General features: G+C 37.8%; 1 long non-coding RNA gene across 1 annotated transcript in view; it reads right to left on the reverse strand.

Moving 5' to 3' along the window:
- LOC129532785 (uncharacterized) overlaps nt 1-20,183 on the reverse strand; it is a 125,441-nt gene that overhangs the window by 64,352 nt on the left and 40,906 nt on the right. Inside the window, exons 7-9 of the long non-coding RNA XR_010132857.1 lie at nt 6,634-9,415; nt 5,554-5,573; nt 5,385-5,449 (exon numbers count right to left, since the gene is read on the reverse strand). This is a non-coding gene — a long non-coding RNA (uncharacterized lncRNA). The remainder of the gene's footprint in view (nt 1-5,384; nt 5,450-5,553; nt 5,574-6,633; nt 9,416-20,183) is intronic.

Raw genomic sequence — 20,183 nt, forward strand, 5'->3', positions numbered from 1 at the left:
CCATCTTAAACAGGCAGGAAATTCTGACACATGCTGCAACATGGATGAATCTTGAAGAAAGACATTATACTAAGTAAAACAAGCCAGTCATGCAAAAACAAATATTGTATGAGTCTACTTCTATGAAGTACTTAGAGTAGTCACATTCACAGAGACAGACAGGTGATTAACAGAGGCTGTGGGGACGGAAGATTAGAAAGTTATTGTTTAATGGGTATAGAGTTTCAGTTAGGGAAGATGAAAAAATTCTGGACATAGTGGTGATGGTTGCACAGCAATGTGCATGTACTCAGTGCCACAGAACTGTACATTTACAAATAGTTAAAATGATAATGCTATGTTGTATATATTTAACACAATAAAGGCTTAAATAACTTAACAATTATGAACTGCTTAGAAAAAGCCTGGTACATTGTAAGTACTAAATGAGTATTTATAAAATATACTTTTTTATGGATCATCACTGGTCATTAGAGAAATGCAAATCAAAACTACAATGAGATACCATCTCATGCCAGTTAGAATGGAGATCATTAAAAAGTTAGGAAACAACAGATGCTGGAGAGGATGTGGAGAAATAGGAATGCTTTTACACTGTTGGTGGAACTGTAAACTAGTTCAACCATTGTGGAAGACAGTGTGGAAATTCCTCCAGGATGTAGAACCAGAAATACCATTTAACACAGCCATCCCATTACTGGGTATATACCCAAAGGATTATAAGCCATTCTACTATAAAGACACATACACACCTATGTTTATTGCAGCACTATTCACAATAGCAAAGACTTGGAGCCAACCCAAATGCCCATTAATGATAGACTGGATAAAGAAAATGCAGCACATATACACCATGGAATACTATGCAGCCATAAAAATGGATGAGTTCATGTCCTTTGCAGGACATGGATGAAGGTAGAAACCATCATTCTCAGCAAACTAACACAGGAACAGAAAACCAAACACCACATATTCTCACTCATAAGTGGGAGTTGAACCATGAGAACATATGTACACAGAGAGGGGAACATTACACACCAGGGCCTGTCAGGAGGTGGGGGGCTAGGGGAGGGATAGCATTAGAATAAATACCTAATGTAGATGACAGGTTGATGGGTGCAGCAAACCACCACGGCACGTGTATACCTATGTAACAAACCTGCATGTTCTGCACATGTATCCCAGAACTTAAAGTATAATAATAAAAAAACCTAAATATATATATATATATGTGTGTGTGTGTATATGTGTATATATATATGTGTGTGTGTATATATATATATACTTTTTTGAAGAAGGAAACAAGAAATGGCATACAGCAATTTTTATTAGTTCCAATAATAACAAGAAAGTAGAGAAAGAACCCAGAGAAGGGCACAGCGCTCCATTGCAGGCTGCTCTGTCATTCTTACACCAAGAAGTCTGGTACAAGACACTGCACCCTCGGCTGTCACACAACAGTCATCTTTCTGCCCTTGTACCTAAGGACCTAGCTACCTACTCCTTATCTGACTCTTTTCTACCACTATTAAGGTTCATTCTCTGCTCTAAACATTTCCACTAACCCTTTTCCTCCCTGTCTTTGAAAGGAAAGAAAGCCATGTTACTCTAGACACATTTATTCCATACTCTAGACTCTAAGCCTTGTTTTAATATCCATAAAATGGGGACAATAATGGTACTTCTTTCACAGGATGATAGAATATGAAAATAGAATGTTAATTCTCATTGTTTGGAACTTCATTGGGACAAGTCATATATGGCATAGGTGAACACTCAATAAATGTTCATGTATGCTTTCAATGAATTCCTGGAAACTGGAACTCATTAGAGCCAGGTTATTTAATATAGGTCAGAGAAGGATATAAACAGTATGCTTTTAATTTTACAAACTACTTTTTAAAGGAATGACTTTCTTTAAGGAGAGCTTGGCAGTCAGTAATAAAGCATCAATAATTTCATGCCAAGCTATCCGGAGCTGTCAGGATTTAACTTGCAGTAAAGTGTCACAAGCTGTTATCATGCCAATGAGTCTTTTATGGCTAATATCTCATGTTGAGTGACACTTTGCAAAATGACTTTTACTTTATTATATTCATGTTTAAACTTCACAACCACCCCATGAAAGACAGAAAGCCCACACTGTCATGCCTTCTTTGCAGCTAGTAAAAGGGAGACTCAGGGAGGTTAAGTGCTTTGTCCGTGTTCACATGGAGTGCTAGCAATTGTGTCAACACTCAAATCCTAGTCTTCTAACTCTACACCAAGGCTTTTCCAATAACTCTGATGACTTTCTATTTCTACCTCTTTCTTTAGGGAAGAAATGCATGAAAAAAAACTTCAAAATGTTTTGTAAAATGGAGGTATGATCTGCTCTACAATTCCAGGTATCATAACAGATAAATATTTAGATCAGGTATTGCAAATCCATGACCCATTTGGACTATAGATGTGGTTGATTAAAGATGGCCACAAATTCTTTGACTCCCATACCCTGAGAACTGGGGTGTATGCTCCTCTCTTTGAATCTGGATAGACTCTGACTGCTTTAATTAGGCAGAAGTGATGCTATGCCAATTTCCAGGCCTGAATCCTCAAGAAATCACAACTTTCCCTCCTATCTTTTGGCTTTCTCTGAGAGATCTAAACTGCCATGTAGGATGTCCACCTATCCCTGTTGGAGCAACTACATGAGGAGTCCCTGTATTAGTCTGTTCTCATGCTGCTAATAAAGACACACCCGAGACTGCACAATTTATAAATGAAAGAGGTTTAATGGACTCACAGTTCCACATGACTGGGGAGGCCTCACAATCATGGCAAAAAGCAAAAGAGAAGAAAAGGCACATCTTACATGGCGGCAGGCAAGAGAGCTTGTGCAGAGGAACTCCCATTTATAAAACTATCAGATCTCATGAGACTTATTCACTACCATGAGAACAGTATGGGGGAAACTGACCCCACGATTCAATTATCTCCACCTGACCCCACCCTTGACATGTGAGGATTATTACAATTCAAGGTGAGATTTGGGTGGGGACACAGCCAAACCATATCAGGCCCTGAGATTATAAGAAGAGGAAGTGGAACCCAGAAGGGCCAAACTGTAACTGTCCCCACTAAGCTGTCATTCTTGTGAGTGAAGCCACTGTGGACCCACAAGACCAGACAGGCTGCCAATTGAATACCATTGAAGTGACCCTTTATAAAGAAAAAAAAAAGAAGTCCAGGTAATACCTGCTCAAATTCCTGATGCAGAAAAGTGTGAGATATAATAAAATGGTGCTTATTCTAAGCTAGTAAGACTTGGGGGAAGTTTGTTGCACAGTATATAACTAGGGAATGAGGCAGATGTGTTTTATTTGGCCCACACAGTGGAGTTTAATTGAATTATTTGCCTACTTTTAAAAGTGGGTGGATTTCATGTAACAATTTGGATTTCTATCTTCCTTTTGAAGTATCAAAATTATGGCAACAGAAGGCCTCTTCCCAGTAATTTGATGGAGCTGAGTGACAGCCATGTCCCCGAAGTATTAGCTGCCATTGATGATTGAATTTGCTGTTTTATCTGACCCCTTACAGTCATTTATTTACCTGCCTGGCCCTAAAATAGTATGCCTTAGGACCCAGTCTCATTTTATAAAAGAATAAGTAATTCATTCACATAGTTTAATATCTAAATAGGTGAAATGCACTTAAATCAAAAGGTATTTAAACACCATATGTGGATCAATGGCTTCTGCATCAAACACAGTCTCATATACAGTGGTTTCCTTTTAAAAAGTACAGTGTATTAGCAGTAAAATCAGCTTTATAAGATTTGTTTTTACAAGTGTTGAAGACTTTGAGCAGATGACTTATTATAAGTTATCTCATCTTTCTAATTTATAGAGGGCTAGCAGCCTCAAGACAAAAGACTTCCCACTGTTTGTATCACCTCCTAATCCTATCCCCCACATCAGTCTGCCTGCCATACCCTCTTATCATGTATGGGAGGTGCTATGGGCTGAATTATGTCCCCAAAAATTCATATGTTGAAATCCTAACCCTAACCTCAGAGTGTGACTTTATTTGGAGATAGAGTGATTAAGTTAAATGAGATTACACGAGTGAGACTTAATCCAATATGACTGATGTCCTTCTAAGAAGAGGAGACTAGGACACAGACAGCACAGGCTGAGGGACAACTGTGAGAATGTAGTAAAAAGGTGGCCATCTGCAAGCCAAAGAGAGAGGCCTCAGAAGAAACCAAATCTGCTGACACCTTGATCTTGGACTTCCAGCCTCTAGCACTGTAAGAAATAAATTTATGTTGTCTAAGTTACCCAGGCTGTCGTATTTTGCTGTGGCAGATGGAGCAGACTCATACAGGAGATGAGCTGGCATCAGTTTACTAAAGGAAGAGGCAGAGGTAGGAAGCATTGAAAGAGAAGAAGTTTATGAAACAATGTTGGGTCAGTTAGGATTCATCTAGAAATGTTCTTGGTTTATGAGGAGGCAAGCAGAGAGAAAAAAGGAAATGAAGACTAAAAATGCCCTTCATTGTTCCATTCTACATTTGCTTTTCCTGGAACCAGCCTTACCCTTGTATAGTCATTTATGTGGATCATTTAGTAAATGAGCCTCAGTCAATTTGAAGATGGTTTGCATACTCTAGGGTGTAGATTTTTTAACATCTGCTAAGAAACTCCAGGGCTGAAAACTTATTTAGCTCAATAACATGTAGAAACTATTTACAAATACAGTGTTTATTTTTATTTCTATTTTATTTTATCTTTTTGAGATGGAGTCTCACTCTGTCACCCAGACTAGAGTGCAATGGCATGATCTTGACTCACTGCCATCTCCACCTCCTGGGCTCAAGCAATTCTCATGCCTCAGTGTCCCAAGTAGCTGGGACTACAGGCGTGCACCACTATACCTGGCTAATTTTTGTATTTTCAGTAGAGACAGGGTTTTGCCATGTTGCCCAGGCTAGTCTCTAGCTCCTGACCTCAAGTCATCTGCCCTTCTCGGCCTCCCAAAGTGGCCTCCCAAAGTGTGAGCCACCATGCCTGGCCTAATTTTTATTTTCAAGAATGGTGAATAACGCTAAGTTTCCCTTTGTCTAGAGTTTTTTGTTTGTTTGTTGTTTTCTTGAATGCACGTGTAGTACTTGAGGCAGATTTTGACCTAAGCCAAATTCTAAAACTTAACCTGAATTTACAGTTTTGTAATGCGTGCAAATTCAGCAAAAGGAGATAAATTGAGATGCTTTTACTTCCTATGATGATTGAGTATATTTACCATATGTTTACATGAAAGAACTTTTCATTGAACATCAATTACAGGGAAAAATGTAGTTCTCTTTCTTTTACTATAGAGGGTCACAAAAATGTACTTACTGTTAATACTTCTAATTTTTTATTTCTGTTTCCTGTGACAATATTTTCCTTTTGATTTCCATCGCCTATTCCAAAATAAAGAAATAAAAGTCAGGTACTAGATGAGTGGCATTTTAAAAATCACACAATTCAAGCATAATCATGTAACAATTAGCAATCTGTATCTTACCTGCAATATTCTTAATTCCTCTGTATGAAAAGAAAATTTGACAAAATATCAGCTTTATTATGTTAATACATGACAAAAATAATTTCATTCAATAGTCAGCACATGATTATCCCATCTCCAAGAAAAAAGAAATACTGTATAAGAAGAATAAAATGGTCTTCATTAACCATCACCACCTCCTTCACTGCACCATAAATAAATTCTATTTACTTAATAAACATTCATGTCCAACTCTATTTTTGAAGTCATGATATTCTGCACTCTGAAGAAATATTTTTAGATGGTGAAGAAAGTAGCTACATTTTCTATCCATTTATTTGTCCTCTCTGCCCTGCTCCAGATATGCTTCAGATAGACTTAAAACCAGTCAGATGTGTGGAGAGGGTACCTACATTTATCACCAGTCCCTCAACTAGTTTATAATGCTTCTCAAACACCTACGAAACCACTTACATTAAAATAATATGAAAAATTGTTTGTTTGTTGGCTCACAAATTTATTTGTTTAAAACATAATCTTGGCTGGGTGCAGTGGCTCACGCCTGTAATCCTAGCACTTTGGGAGGCTGAGGTGGGTGGATTGCCTGAAATCAAGAGTTCGAGACTAGCCTAGGCAACATGGTGAAACCCCATCTCTACTAAAATACAAAAAATTAGCCAGGCATGGCGGCATGCACCTGTAATCCCAGCTACTCGGGAGGCTGAGGCAGGAGAATTGCTAGAACCCGGGAGGCGGAGCTTGTAGTGAGCCGAGATCGTGCCACTGCACTCCAGCCTGGGCAACAGAGCGAGACTCCATCAAAAAATAATAATAATAATAATCTCTCTCACAGAAAATCTGTTTCATGTGTTCTAAGGTAGAACTCAATAACATGTTGTTACTGTTTTTCAAAGAAAGCTCCCCAACTCTTTCTGGGATAGAGTAGGTTTGAGATCATTGGTAAAAGGAACCATCGGGTTTCGTATACCAAGTACTTTCCTCTGCCCTTCAAAAGCATACATAAGCCCTTAGAGTAAGTTTACCAAACCTCAACTGGTTTTAGCTCTTTATATCAAAAGCTTAGAAAGAAAAATCACATACTTGGGTTTGGCCTTGGAGACTTCCTTGGTGATTTTCTGACAGCATTCCATAATGTTCCCATATTTCCAAAGCAGGAAACATACCCAGGAAATCAACCCAGCAAAGAAAATAGCCATCAGAGTGAAGATAAAAGGAATGTACCAGTCATTGGATTTGTACGTGTTTATAGCTGTGTACACGACGATCCGACCTTTTATTTGCTGGGAAATATCATTTCAAAGGAAACGGAGCATTAGTTGTGTTTTCAGAAAGCATTTGTTTACACATAGTAGCATCGGTACAGAACCATAGTCCTTTACAGACAGGAAGATACTGTCTAACATATGTATATATTTTAAAACACTAAGGTGTTCCTTAATTTGGGGCCTTCTGTATGCAAGGGTGTTCCTCGGTATTTTAAAACACCTGTAGTGTTTGGATTGAAGATAAAATGAAATGATGAATATAATACATGCAGTACAGTGCCTGGCACATGGTATGTGCTCATGACTGTGAATATCATGGCTACTAGAGAAGAAACTTTTTTTTTTTTTTTGAGATGGAGTCTCACTCTGTCACCGAGGCTGGAGTGCAGTGGCGTGATCTCGGCTTACCGCAACCTCCACCTCCCCATTTCAAGCAATTCTCCTGCCTCAGCCTCCCGAGTAGCTGGGACTACAGGTGCATGCCACCACACCCGGATAATTTTTTGTAGTTTTAGTAGAGATGGGGTTTCACCGTGTTAGCCAGGATGGTCTCGATCTCCTGACTTCATGATCTGCCCGCCTCGGTCTCCCAAAGTGCTGGGATTACAGGCATGAGCCACCGTGCCCGGCCGCGAGAATAAACTTTCAAAGTACCCATTTGTAGAGATTTTTTAATAGATAAAATTCACTGAGTAGTGGGCCCTTCTGATGGGCAGGACTTTCAGATCATTCAGATGACATAATTAGTTTCTTAGGAGTTCTCTATGCTCTACTTGCAATTCTCATAAATTCTGTTTCACCTCTCAATTTATACTCATAGACGTACACTCTAAAATGTGGTCCTGTGGCTGGATGGGGTAGCGCCCAAGTAGAAAAGCATATGGGTGAAGGTACTGCCCTGAGTAGCCCTTTAGCCTTTTTAGATGAAACTTGAACTTACAGTAGAACGTTTCCAATACAAAGACCCAGATTAAATTCTATAACTCTTTACTTCACAACTAGTGGTTGGAGGAGGTGGCATATTGACTCTTCTCACATAAATATCTATAACAGTGGAGCCCGTCCTGGGCTTGGTGGATTTGCCATATTTCAAGTTATCATCAATTATATGCACAACAAGATGGTACTGCTGCTGTACTTCAGCTCTTGATTCAAAATTGAAAGGATTCTTCACAATTAATTTTGGAGTATTTGAACCTCGAGTTGGGTCAAATCCAAAATGATGGTTCTCATTTCCTTTAAAAGGGATAATTGAGAAGTTAGAATTATTTTAAAGTATATTGAAAGATTTTCTCAAACTACCTTAAATTGCTATTAAAACACAGTAGGCGTAAATTTTTTTAAAATTTCCATTGCACCCTGAGTTTTTATATCTAGACATGGCTTATAATAAAGCTGAGATCAAATGAGCAACAATTTCAGTTGGTTAGGAAAAAAAAATTTTAAAGATTAAGATCATGAATCTGATCCCATATATAGCCAGCAAGCTTCAAATTATTATCTAATTGATTCTCCTTTCCTTCTACTCAGATCAATTTGACTCCCATCTTCAACTTAGTCTAGATCAATATCAAATGGGCCGGTCAGATCATAAATATCTATTGAGTCCCTTCTAATTTTCAGTTATCTCCATAGCCCTGGAGACAATGTTGATACACATGGTCTCTACCTTCATGGAGCTTATCACCCAGAAAGGGAATAAGACATCAAACTAATCTTTATAATCAATTGGCAATGTCCTTACTGTTTTCCAAGCTTCTACTCCTTCAGATACATGACAGCAGGTCTGATCTCCATAATTTAAATAGGTCTCCACGTTATGCTGTCTCATGATACCCAGTAGTTTTCTTTTATAGAACTTATCACAGTATGTAATTTTATAATTGCTGGTGTTACTACTAGTTTAATAAACAATGAGTGCCGTGAATATCTGTCTCATATACTTCTGTGTACCCATTTCCCAGCACATTGCCTGATACATAGTTGGTCCCAATATATGCCTTTCACAAAAAATAAGATGGCTTAAGTTGATATGGATCTGTTCAAATCCAAAAATAACACAGTTTGAAACCATGCATCCTACTGAATCTGTACTAATAGCATGAAATGGAAAGGTGGCTGTTGTTATCCAGTACCATGGACAGCAGACTTCATTCCTCGTAACTTAACCTTCAACATTTCCCATCCAGGTTCAAAGTCCGTTGTCAAAGCATCTGTAAAATGACTGATACTTCCATTATGGGAGGAATTAGATTTGATACGTGAAAGTAAAAAAGATGCCTTGAGGAAACAATGCTATAGATATTAAATAGTTTAACCATTATAAACATAATTATTTCTGAAGTTATACATAATATCTAACAGGGCAAAACTAATGTCAATTTGACATATGCTCATGATTAAAAGAAATAATAAAATTATGCACCAGAAGCCATCTCAAAACGCATTTCAAAATCTTGTGACTCTCCGTCGTGGCAGTTCAGGGTGAAGCCGTTGACATTTGTCCCAAGAACAACATTGTCAAAAATGACTGTCTTATATAGAGAGGGTGTGCAGACAGGTGCTTCGCCATTCTCATTTTCAATGTCAACAGTGACCTGTCAGCCATGAGGGAAGAAGAAACATCAAATCCACACCATGTGACTACTTATACACAATATCAGAAATAAGCATATGGGTAGAGACGGATCATTTGGAATTATTAAATAAAAAGTCAAGAGATTTGGATTTGAAAAAAATGTTCCTGCAGATTGGAATTCTGGCCGTCAATCAACTAGTCAGTGGTTTATTATTCCCGGGTTAACTGTGACATTCAATGTAGCCGTTAGGTAGGATTTTGGCTTATTAGATAAGCTTGTGGAAAGCTCACAAATTATGTAAATGATGAGAAAAGGAAAGCTGAAGAATGATGCCTCTAGAAATTGTAATCCCTTGAACTCTTTAAATATCTATGCTTAAAGGCATAGATAAATTTGCTTCCTCTTTCTCAAAAGAGCTTCCTCAGTACTACTCTCTCAAACTCAATATTTTATTGGTAACAATATGATTACTTCAAAGTATGCTCTGACCTTAATTAGGGACTATTATCAACCTTTTCTTAATTAAAATACCATAAACCAGGAAACTATAATTTACATAGAAAAAGATCAAAATATCAAGAATTTTTAAATGTCAGTGATTGAATGCCAGTCAGCCTAGAAAGGTTATCTACCCACTTCTTAGATGACTAATAACTTTCTCAACAATACTTGCAGAAGAATCCGTGGTGCACCAATATTTGCAAGTATTATCTTTTTAAAGTATTTTATGTAATGTTTTAAAAACACAGCTGAATTCTTAAGGAATGGTTCATTCTTTAATGCTACTTCTATAGACTGAATACACCTATGTGTCTCACTAAGTATGTGAGACTTTTTACATAATAATTAAATGGATTTTAAGGAGATTTCTATAATAGTCCAGTGCTATTTCCATTATATCACAGAAAGATATCAGGAATCTTTATTAAAATCCTGGGCCTGACACTTATTGATGACTTTATTTGGCACAAGTGACTTACCTTTTCTTTCTTCATCTGCAAAAAGCAGATCTCAATCTCTACCTTCTCAGGACTGTCAGAAGGATCAGTTCATTCATTCAGTGAATATTTATTGAATACTTACTATGTGGCAAGCACTGATCTAGACACCACAGAAGCTACAGTGGTAAACCAAAGACAAAGACCCTGATCTAATATAATTTATTCTAATGATGAAAGCAAAGCAATAACTATATTGACAAATAAATATATTAGGCAAAATCATAGGATAAGCTGATGCTATTTGGGTTAAGGAGATAGAGAATAGCTGATGGAAGTATTTTAAGAGGGATTTATTTCTTTGACCCACTCACCTATTCCCTCTCTCTCATGTTTGTTATATGTCCTTAAGCATGTATGTATCCTCATAGAACATGTAGCTTTTAGTTGTATAATTTTGACTTGCACAAATGATATGGTGCTATAGACATTTTGTGTTTCTTACTTTTCTCACCCAGTGCCATATATGTGCTTTCCATGTTTTTGTTTGTAGAACTCATTTGCTATTTCTGGAGTCTGTATTCTGTAGTATGCATCTATCATATTTACTTGTTCATTTCCCTAAAGATGAACACACATGGATTGCTTCAAATGCCCACCATTACACACAATATAAAAGGCCCTTAGAAACAAATTTCATTTGGGCAGAGGTATGATTAAAGTGAGAATATGAGCCAATGGAAGGTAAGCATTACAGTCTTTGGCAGAGGTTCTGAGGTAAAACATTGTTGGTGTGTTGGAAAAACAACAAATGTTTCATGTGGCTGGATTGAAGTAAGTAAGAGGGAGAGAGCTAGGAGCTAAAGACAAATTGGTAGCCAGGGCACAGATCATACAGGGCACAGCAGACTTTGAAAATGATATTGGAACTTAGCTAAGCATGATGGGAAGCCAATGGAGAATGTTGAGGAACAGGATGATTTATCTTTTTAAAAGGTCACTCTGGCTGTGGTGTGAAGAGTAGGCTGTGAAGGGCACAACTAGGAATGGGGGTTCTAATCAAGAAGCCGGTACACTGGACCAGGTGAGGTATGGTAAAGGCACAGTTGGGGTATTAGCAGTAGACAAGTTAGAAAAGCAAGAAGTGGAAGGACTTAACATACATTTTGAAATTAGAGAAGACAGAAATTGCTGTTGGATTGGAGAAATAATTTAGGGTACATGATAGTGATTAAGTGCTCAGACTTAATCCTTCTCCTTCTTTCGGATGGGTAATCTTGGATAAGCTACCTAACTTTGAAGCCTTGGAAATAAAATTCTTCCATCTGTTAAAAGGAGTATCAGTAACTATTCCATAAGATGAGATTGAATTCTAAATGAGATAATCAAGGGCATTTCATAGCACTTGACTTTTATTAGATTCTCAATAATGAGTGGGTGATGATGATAGTGATGATGATGATGATGATAGTGATGATGATGATGACGATGGATTCCTAAACTTTGGAGCCTAAAGCCCTATCTCCCTTTTCTGAATTGTGTGTGTGTGTGTGTATATATATATATATATATATATATATACACATTATATATATATAAATTTGGCATATAAATATATATAAAATTTGGCACTTGCTATATACTAGTTAACTTCCCACATGTTAAAATTTTGAAGCTCTCTGGTCATATATGCTGCCTTATACTTCCTTGTAACCCAGGATGTTGTACATAGAGTAAACATTCAATAAATATTCATTAAAGAAAGAATGAATGAGCAAGCTCCTGCTTTGTTTTTGGGTGAAACAGAGTCACTTGAAGATTTGGGGGTTGGTTGTTGAATTATTATTAAATCTGCTTTCCCCTCTTCTCATTTGTAGTAAGTAAATGATAATTCTCAGTGGTATCATCCTATACTATTTGGGAGTCCTTAAATGTCTACAGGAAAAACTGCCACAGGTACCTAGGTCTAAAGATTACTCTTATGGGTATCATACTGAGACAAACAAGCCACATAATCCCTTCCTCATGACTGTAACTCAGTCCCTGTGAAAGTCATTATAATTATGATATAAATGGTTTGATGTTTTCATCACAATGACACACTCAGGAAACCTAATAACCACATAAGCAGCAAGCCAGGGGGCTCTGTACAGTAGGAGGAAATGTACAGGGAGTCATTAGGCCAGATGGAGTCCTTATAATTATTTAAGCCTACTGTTAATGTAAATGATGAGAAAAGGAAAGCTGAAGAATGATGCCTCTAGAAATTGTAATCCCTTGAAATCTTTAAATATCTATGCTTAAAGGCATAGATAAATTTGCTTCCTCTTTCTCAAAAGAGCTTCCTGTTTCTTCTCCAATGACAAAACCTTATTGTCATTAATAACACACACCACATCATCAGTACAGCAGCATTCACTCTTGGTTTCTTTCAAGAGTCCTTTGACATTGCTTACATAACTTAGAGGGCCATACCTTCCCCCACTTTGATGCCAAAAGAATGCACCTTGGTTAACTACCTTCATTACAAACATCACCTCTTAATAAGAGGCAGCCTGTATTTAAGTCTAGTTCTACAAATCTTATAATTAGGGAATTAAGGGAAGTTTTCTAAACTCTGTCCCTCAGTTTCCTCACCTGTAGGGTGAAAATGATTATAGTATATTATTACCTACCTAAAAAGTTTAAGGTGAAGTTGTACTATGTCAATATATATAATGTGTCTAGAACTGAACACACGGTAAGTACTAGGTGAATATTTGACATTATTATAAGTTTATTATTTTCATCAGAATGAGGGGTATTAGCAGATTCTTCATTTTCAAACAAGCCTCAAACTTTTAAAGTTTAACATGTGCAAAACTTACAGAATGCTTAGGCAGTAAGAGAAAGTTATGAGCTTCTCCATTCTCCATTGTTGTAACTGTTTGGCCAGTCTGATTTTAATAAATTAGAATTTAATAGAGCATCTCTATAATGTCAAAACCTGGGTCTCTCTGCTTATCATGGTCATTGCTGTACAAGGGTGAAATCTGTCACAGTCCACAGCTTCCATGGTGAGGTTATATTGCTTCACAGACTCATAGTCTGGCTGTGTGGTAAGTTCGATCATTCCAGAGAGAGGATGAATCCAGAATCTTTGTATAACCTGGGTGTCTCCACTGGCTATTTTGTATGTCACACAATTTGGTGGGTGGTCTTCATCAATGGCAGTCACTCTTCCAACTTTGTAGAATGCTGCCAATAACATTTTATAAGGCTCATTCTCATCATGCAGATACACTGCTTTAAAAAAACTTAACATGTCTTTGCCTACCAAATAGTATCATAGTTTCTCAAAGGATCAGCCTCTATTCTTTTGGACAATGAAATATGTTTGAAGACCTTCAACTCTGCATAACGGAAAACAAATTCAGAGAAAGTCCTCTATCACTTTAAACCATTTGCCTTGAGTCAAATAACATAAGTTAACAGTAACTTTATAATAATAATGATTAGCTTACATGCACTGCATGAATATTTTCTACTAGGCATCATGCTAAGATTAGCATCAGATAACGGTTCACAGCGCAGACTCTGAAACCAGACTTCCTAGGTTTCAAGTCTCAGGTCTATCATTTATTTGTGCAACTCATTGGAAGATTCTGCAACCTCTCCAGCCCTCATATTCTTTATCTGCAAACTAGGAATAATATCTACCATACAAAGTTGTGAGGAGTGAATGAGCTAAAATGTATAAAGCACTTAGAATAGTGCCTGGTATGTAAGTAAATACTAAGTAAAAATTAGCTATTATTTAATTGAATTATCTCATCGAATCTTCTCAACAGGCTTATTATATATCTACTATTACAGTCCTCATTTTATAGATAAGGAAATTAGGTCTAGTGGTATTAAGTAACTTGCTCACCGTCCAGAGCTAATAGTGGTAGAATCAGGATTTAAACTGGTACCTGATGATTCTACAGCCCATATTTTTAAAATCACTTTCTGTAATTCCAGTGTGCAATACCCCCAGATAATCTCTTAGAAGAGAAATGGGTATGATCTATTGGCTGCATAACAAATAGGCTCAAATTATTATCATTATTATTATTATTATTATTATTATTATTATTATTATTTTGAGACAGGGTCTCACTCCATCACCCAAGCAGGAGTGCAGTAGTGCAACCATGGCTTACTACAACCTCAACCTCCTGGCTCAAGTGATCCTCCTGCCTCAGCCTCCTGAATAGCTGGGACTACAGTTCATGCCACCACACCTAGGTAACTTAAAAAAAAAAAAATTTTGTAGAGACGAGGTCCCACTATGTTGCCAAGTCTGGTCTCAAACTCCTAGGCTCAAGCAATCCTTGCACCTTGGCCTCACAAAGTGCTGGAATTACGGGTATGAACCACTGCACCCAGTCTAGACCCAAATTCTTTATCCTTCCTATGTTCATGCTTTTTGCCATTTAACCCCTTAGTGCCCCTCCAGTTCTGACTTGGGGCCCAGCCCGCAACTTGTTTTGGCTAATGGGATATTAGCAAATCTGATGCCAGCAGAAACCTGAAAGGTACTTGCATGATCAGGCTTGCCTTTCTTGTGCACTTCTTTTTTTTTTTTTTTTTTTTTTTTTTTTTTGAGATGGAGTCTGGCTCTGTCACCCAGGCTGGAGTGCAGTGGCATGATCTCGGCTCTCAGCTCACTGCAACCTCCGCCTCCTGGGTTCAAGTGATTCTCCTGTCTCAGCCTCCCAAGAAGCTGGGATTACAGGCGCCCATCACAATGCCTGGCTAATTTTGTTTTTGTTTTTGTTTTTTGAGATGGAGTCTCGCTCTGTCCCCCAGGCTAGAGTGCGGTGGGGCAATCTCCGCTCACTGCAACCTCCACCTCCTGAGTTCAAGCGATTCTCCAGCCTCAGCCTCCCAAATAGCTGGGATTACAGGCGCCCACCACCACACCCAGCTAATTTTTGTATTTTTAGTAGAGACAGGATTTCACCATGTTGGCCGGGCTGGTCTCGAACTCCTGACCTCAGGTGATCCACCTAACTGGGCCTCTCAAAATGCTGGGATTACAGGCACGAGCCACCATGACTGGCCTCTTTGCACTTCCTCCTTTTCCCTGAAAACAAGCTCAGGCTAGCCTGCTGGAAGATGAGAGAGGAGCCAACCTTCCCAGTCACCCCAGACGAAGCCAGAATAGATCAGCTGAAAGCTAGCCAACTCACAATTTTGAGCAAGCCCAGCCATGACCAGAGAGACAAGCCAGCCACTTCTTAGACTCATGGGCTAAATAAATGTTTATTGTTGTATTACACTAATATTTTGTGGGTCTTATTACATAGCATACTTACAGTAGTAGGTAACTGGCACCACAAGTTTACCCCTCAATCATTTTTGCCTGAACTGTAAACTCCAGGGCAGGCATCTTATCTCTACCATTTAGTGAAATACCACTATACAATGGCTGGCTCACTAACACAAGTACAGGACATTTTGGTTGCTAATAACCAAGAATAAAAAATTAAGATAAAGAAATCATTTCATTGCTGTGCCTGCCACTTTCAACCTAGTAGGGTTTCTTTCTCTGTTTGTATCCTCCTTTTACCAAGGTTCCCTATCAGTCTCTAATAATATGTTATTTTTCATTTGTTACTATTATTTTTTAGTAGAGACAGAGTCTCACCATGTTGGTCAGGCTGGTCTTGAACTTCTGGCCTCAAGTGATCTGCTCACCTCAGCCTCCCAAAGTGCTGGGATTACAGGAGTGAGCCACCATGCCCTGCCTAATAATGTGTTATTAAGCAGGCAATGAACACACCTCATAATACCAAAAACAGAGAAACCATACTCATGAAAAAGAATGTGTTTTACTGTGGCAAATCCAGAATATAGAGTCCAACCTATTGCTCGCATGAAATAATTAGTATTAAGAGAATAGTGTCACAACTGATACAAGACCACATAAAATAGATTACTGGTAAAACTGCCATCTCTATTAGACAGTCCTGGGCAAAGATGGTGTCATTTTCACATTTAACACCTGAATAAGTATAATAGGAAGCTTATTCTTCTGTAAGTGTAAAATTAACCTTTCAATAAAAACTAAAAGCTATACTGAGCATCTTTAGCTGAAGTTTAAAATAGAGTAATTATGAAATTCTGCAATTCTGTCAAATACCTCATCAAAAACTATTGGAAATAAAATATATTTTGCTTTGTGACTTGCAACCCAGTGTGATTTAATTATCATGTATTCTCTTCTAAATAATTTCTGATAAAGAAATATTTTTGCCTATTGCTAACCCCCTCTAGAAGTGTTTGTGAATTTATCACTTACCTTTAGAAAAAATTTACTATAAATATTATAAATTTCCATAATTTTGGGGGAAAAAACCTCATGTAGTTCTCAAATACACTCAAATTTTCTGTGCTAATCCACACAGCATGAAAAAGACTTCCACATTAATGGATTTTTTTAAATGTCCTCAAAGTCTATAGGCTAAACGTTTGATATTACTAGGATATTTCATTTTCTGAGTAGTTTTACCTTCCCAATTTCCTCCTTTAAAGCAAATTTCCACTGATTGTGAAGATTTATCTCCTCTGATGGACATCATTTGAGATGAGACATCTCATTTGAGATGAGACATCATCTCAAAGAACAACTCTCACCTAAATTTACTCAGTTTATGTACTCTGTTTATGTACTAAATTTACTCGGTTTATGTACTCTGCTGGGGAAGATGAAGAGAGTTTGTTTTTTTTTAAAAAAAAAGAAAAGAACGGGAAAAGTTCTGGCACATTCTACATTGTAAGCACTCAATAAATGATAGTGATTATTATTTGCAATGGTGTGCTAATCCTCTTAATTCATAAAATAATTATTGCAATCTTTATTTTACAGATGAGAACTTGAAGACACATAGAGATTATGTGACTTGCTTTGCGTCATTTAACTAGCAGTAACAGAGTCCGCTTTAAATCTAGTTCTATATAGCTCTAGCTCTCATAGTTTTTTGCTATATCAGTGTGCTCCCTTTTAAAGACCTAGAAGTCCTCTGTCTGGGAGAGCAAGTCACTAGACAACTATTTGGAAAACAGTACCCACTTAACTCTTCGTATGAATTCTCAGAACTTGTTTTCAGATCTCTGTTGGTCTCAGTCATAAAAATGCATCCAAGAAAACCAGCCTGTAATACTAAACGGAGAACTGGACCAGGAATTTGGAAGTTTTCATTTAGCTACAACATCTGCTACTTATTAGCTGTGTAACTTTGGATAAACTCATTTCTTTCTCCACTCCATTTTCCTCATAGTGAAAAAGAAGAGGTTGAATCCTTCAGCTGTTCCAAATCAACAATATTATGACTGAAAATTCTCAATCCTTCTTCTCAGCCATCAATAAAGTATTAAATTACGCTTAAGAAAACATGTAAGTGTTCAATACATTTAGAGGATTTTACCTTCAAACATAAATTAAATTTCAGGAAAACTTCAGTTAGTTGGAAAGAAACTGACATGAAACACTTGCTTCTCCTAAAATGGCATTTTTAAAAATGCCAGTCTCAAAGGCAAAACTATGGAGACGGTAAAAAGATCAGTGGTTGCTAGGGATTGGGGGAAGGGAGAGATAAAAAGGAAGAGAACAGAATTTTTAGGATAGTGAAACTACTCTGTATAATCGTAAAATGGTGGATACATGTCATTTTACATTTGTCCAAACCCATGGAATATATAATGCCAAGGGTGAACCCCAGTGTAAACTGTTAACGTTGGATGATAATTATGTGTCCGTGTAGAGTCATCAGTTGTAAAAATGCACCACTCTGGCAAGGGGTGTTGATAATAGGGGAAGCTGCATGTCGGGGGGGAAGGGGTGTATAGGACATCTCTGTACTTTCCCCTCAGTTTTCCTGTGAACCTAAAACTGCTCTAAAAAATAGTATCTTTTTTTAAAAATGTAAGTATCTATTTTAAAATCTTGTTTGTTTCTGTTAACTTTGCGAGGTCATGGAATCCCTTTTGTAACTTGATAAAGCCTATGGAGCTTTTCCCCCAGAGATTCTCAAAGCCCATGTTCACACCCTCTGCTCCAGATTTAGGATTTACAAGCCAGGAAATGATTAGATGATTGTGAACTACTCAACTTCTGACTCATCATCATGCTCTTTTAACTCTAGAACTCCCTGGAGCTAGAAGATTACACTATTGACCACCACAGAGAAATGGGAGAATATGAAGAAAGGAAAGAAGTCATTGTAATGAGGCTCTATCAATAAAAGATTACTCAAAAATCAATATTGAGTACTTCCAAAAGCCCATAGGCAGAATGGGGGGTGAGAGGGGACCAGAATCCTGTTTACAATAAATTCAATTTATATGCAACTTTTCTGGATTGTCTGGTCACATATTGCAAAATCAGACTGTATTATATTCCAGAACCAGGATATAGTAGGTGTGTATTTATTTCACAGAGAGGTTAAGAACTTCTCCAAAGCGGCATAGTGAGGAAAACAAAGAAATGAAATCCAAATACAGCCCGGATACAGTGGTTCATGCCTGTAATCCCAGAACTTTGGGAGGTGGAGGCAGGAGGATTGATTGAACCCAGGAGTTCAAGAGCAGCCTGGCAAACATGGCAAAACTTCATCTCTACAAAAAATACAAAAATTAGCTGGGCATGGTGGTGTGCACCTGTAGTCCTAGCTACTTGGGAGGCTGAGATGGGATGATTGTTGAACCTAAGAGGGTGAGGCTGCAGTGAAATGTGATTGCACCACTGCACCCCAGCCTAGGCAACAGAGTGAGAAGAAAGAAAGAAGGAAGGAAGGAAGGAAGGAAGGAAGGAAGGAAGGAAGGAAGGAAGGAAGGAAGGAAGGAAGGAAGGAAGGAAAGAAAGAGAGAAAGAAAGAAAGAAAGAAAAAGAAAGAAAGAAAGAAAAGAAAGAAAGAGAGACAGAGAGAGAGAAATAAAAGGAGAAGGAGAAGAAGGAGAAGGAGGAGGAGGAGGAGAAGGAGAAGAAGGAGAAGGAGGAGGAGGAGAAGAAGAAGAAGAAGGAGGAGGAGGAGGAGGAGGAGGTGGAGGAAAGGAAGGAAGGAAGGAGAGAGAGAGGGAGGAAGGAGAGAGAGAGGGAGGAAGGAAGGAAAAAGGAAAGAGGGAAAGAAAGAAAGAAAAAGAAGAAAGAAAGGAAGGAAGAAAGAAAGAAAAGAAGAAAGAAAGGAAAAGAGAGAAAGAAAGAAATTCAAATGTGTGGGCTTTTGATTTTCCAGTCTTTCCTCAGAACATTTGTCTAACGTTTGATTTCCTAGTCTCTCAACATTTGCAGTTGGCCGGCAAGGAAATAAGCTGGTTTGAAGTAGTGTGGGTTCCACCCAGTGTTATGCTGGCAAATGTTTAAAAACCAACTCTCTGAAAAAAAACTGGGGTGTGTGTGTGCGTGCACATGCGTGCGTGTGCATGCACACACATATTCACATAAATATATGTTTGTTATAAATTTTACTGATATAAAAGATAGGGAATGTAAATTTTACAGTTAAAGATGAGATATAAAATACTCTGTATTGTAAATTTCCATATAGACAATTGATTTTCATAGAATGCTTTCACTGATTCACAAACTGTCCTACACATTGCCACACTATGATTGCAAATGACAAATGAGTAGTGCCAACATGAATGTTAGTTGATATTTTCCTTTGTATTAAAGAGTAAGGTGAAAGTGAAGCCGTGGCAGAACTTCACTAGCTCATCAATGATGGGAATGGCTTATTTGCTGAATTGGAAAACAGTTTTTGATTGCTAGAAGACTATTTCCACAATTTTTGTGCGTTCACAACAATAACCTCAGACCTTTT

This window comes from Gorilla gorilla, chromosome 2, assembly GCF_029281585.2.
Source record: "Gorilla gorilla gorilla isolate KB3781 chromosome 2, NHGRI_mGorGor1-v2.1_pri, whole genome shotgun sequence".
Taxonomy (NCBI): Eukaryota; Metazoa; Chordata; class Mammalia; order Primates; family Hominidae; genus Gorilla; species Gorilla gorilla.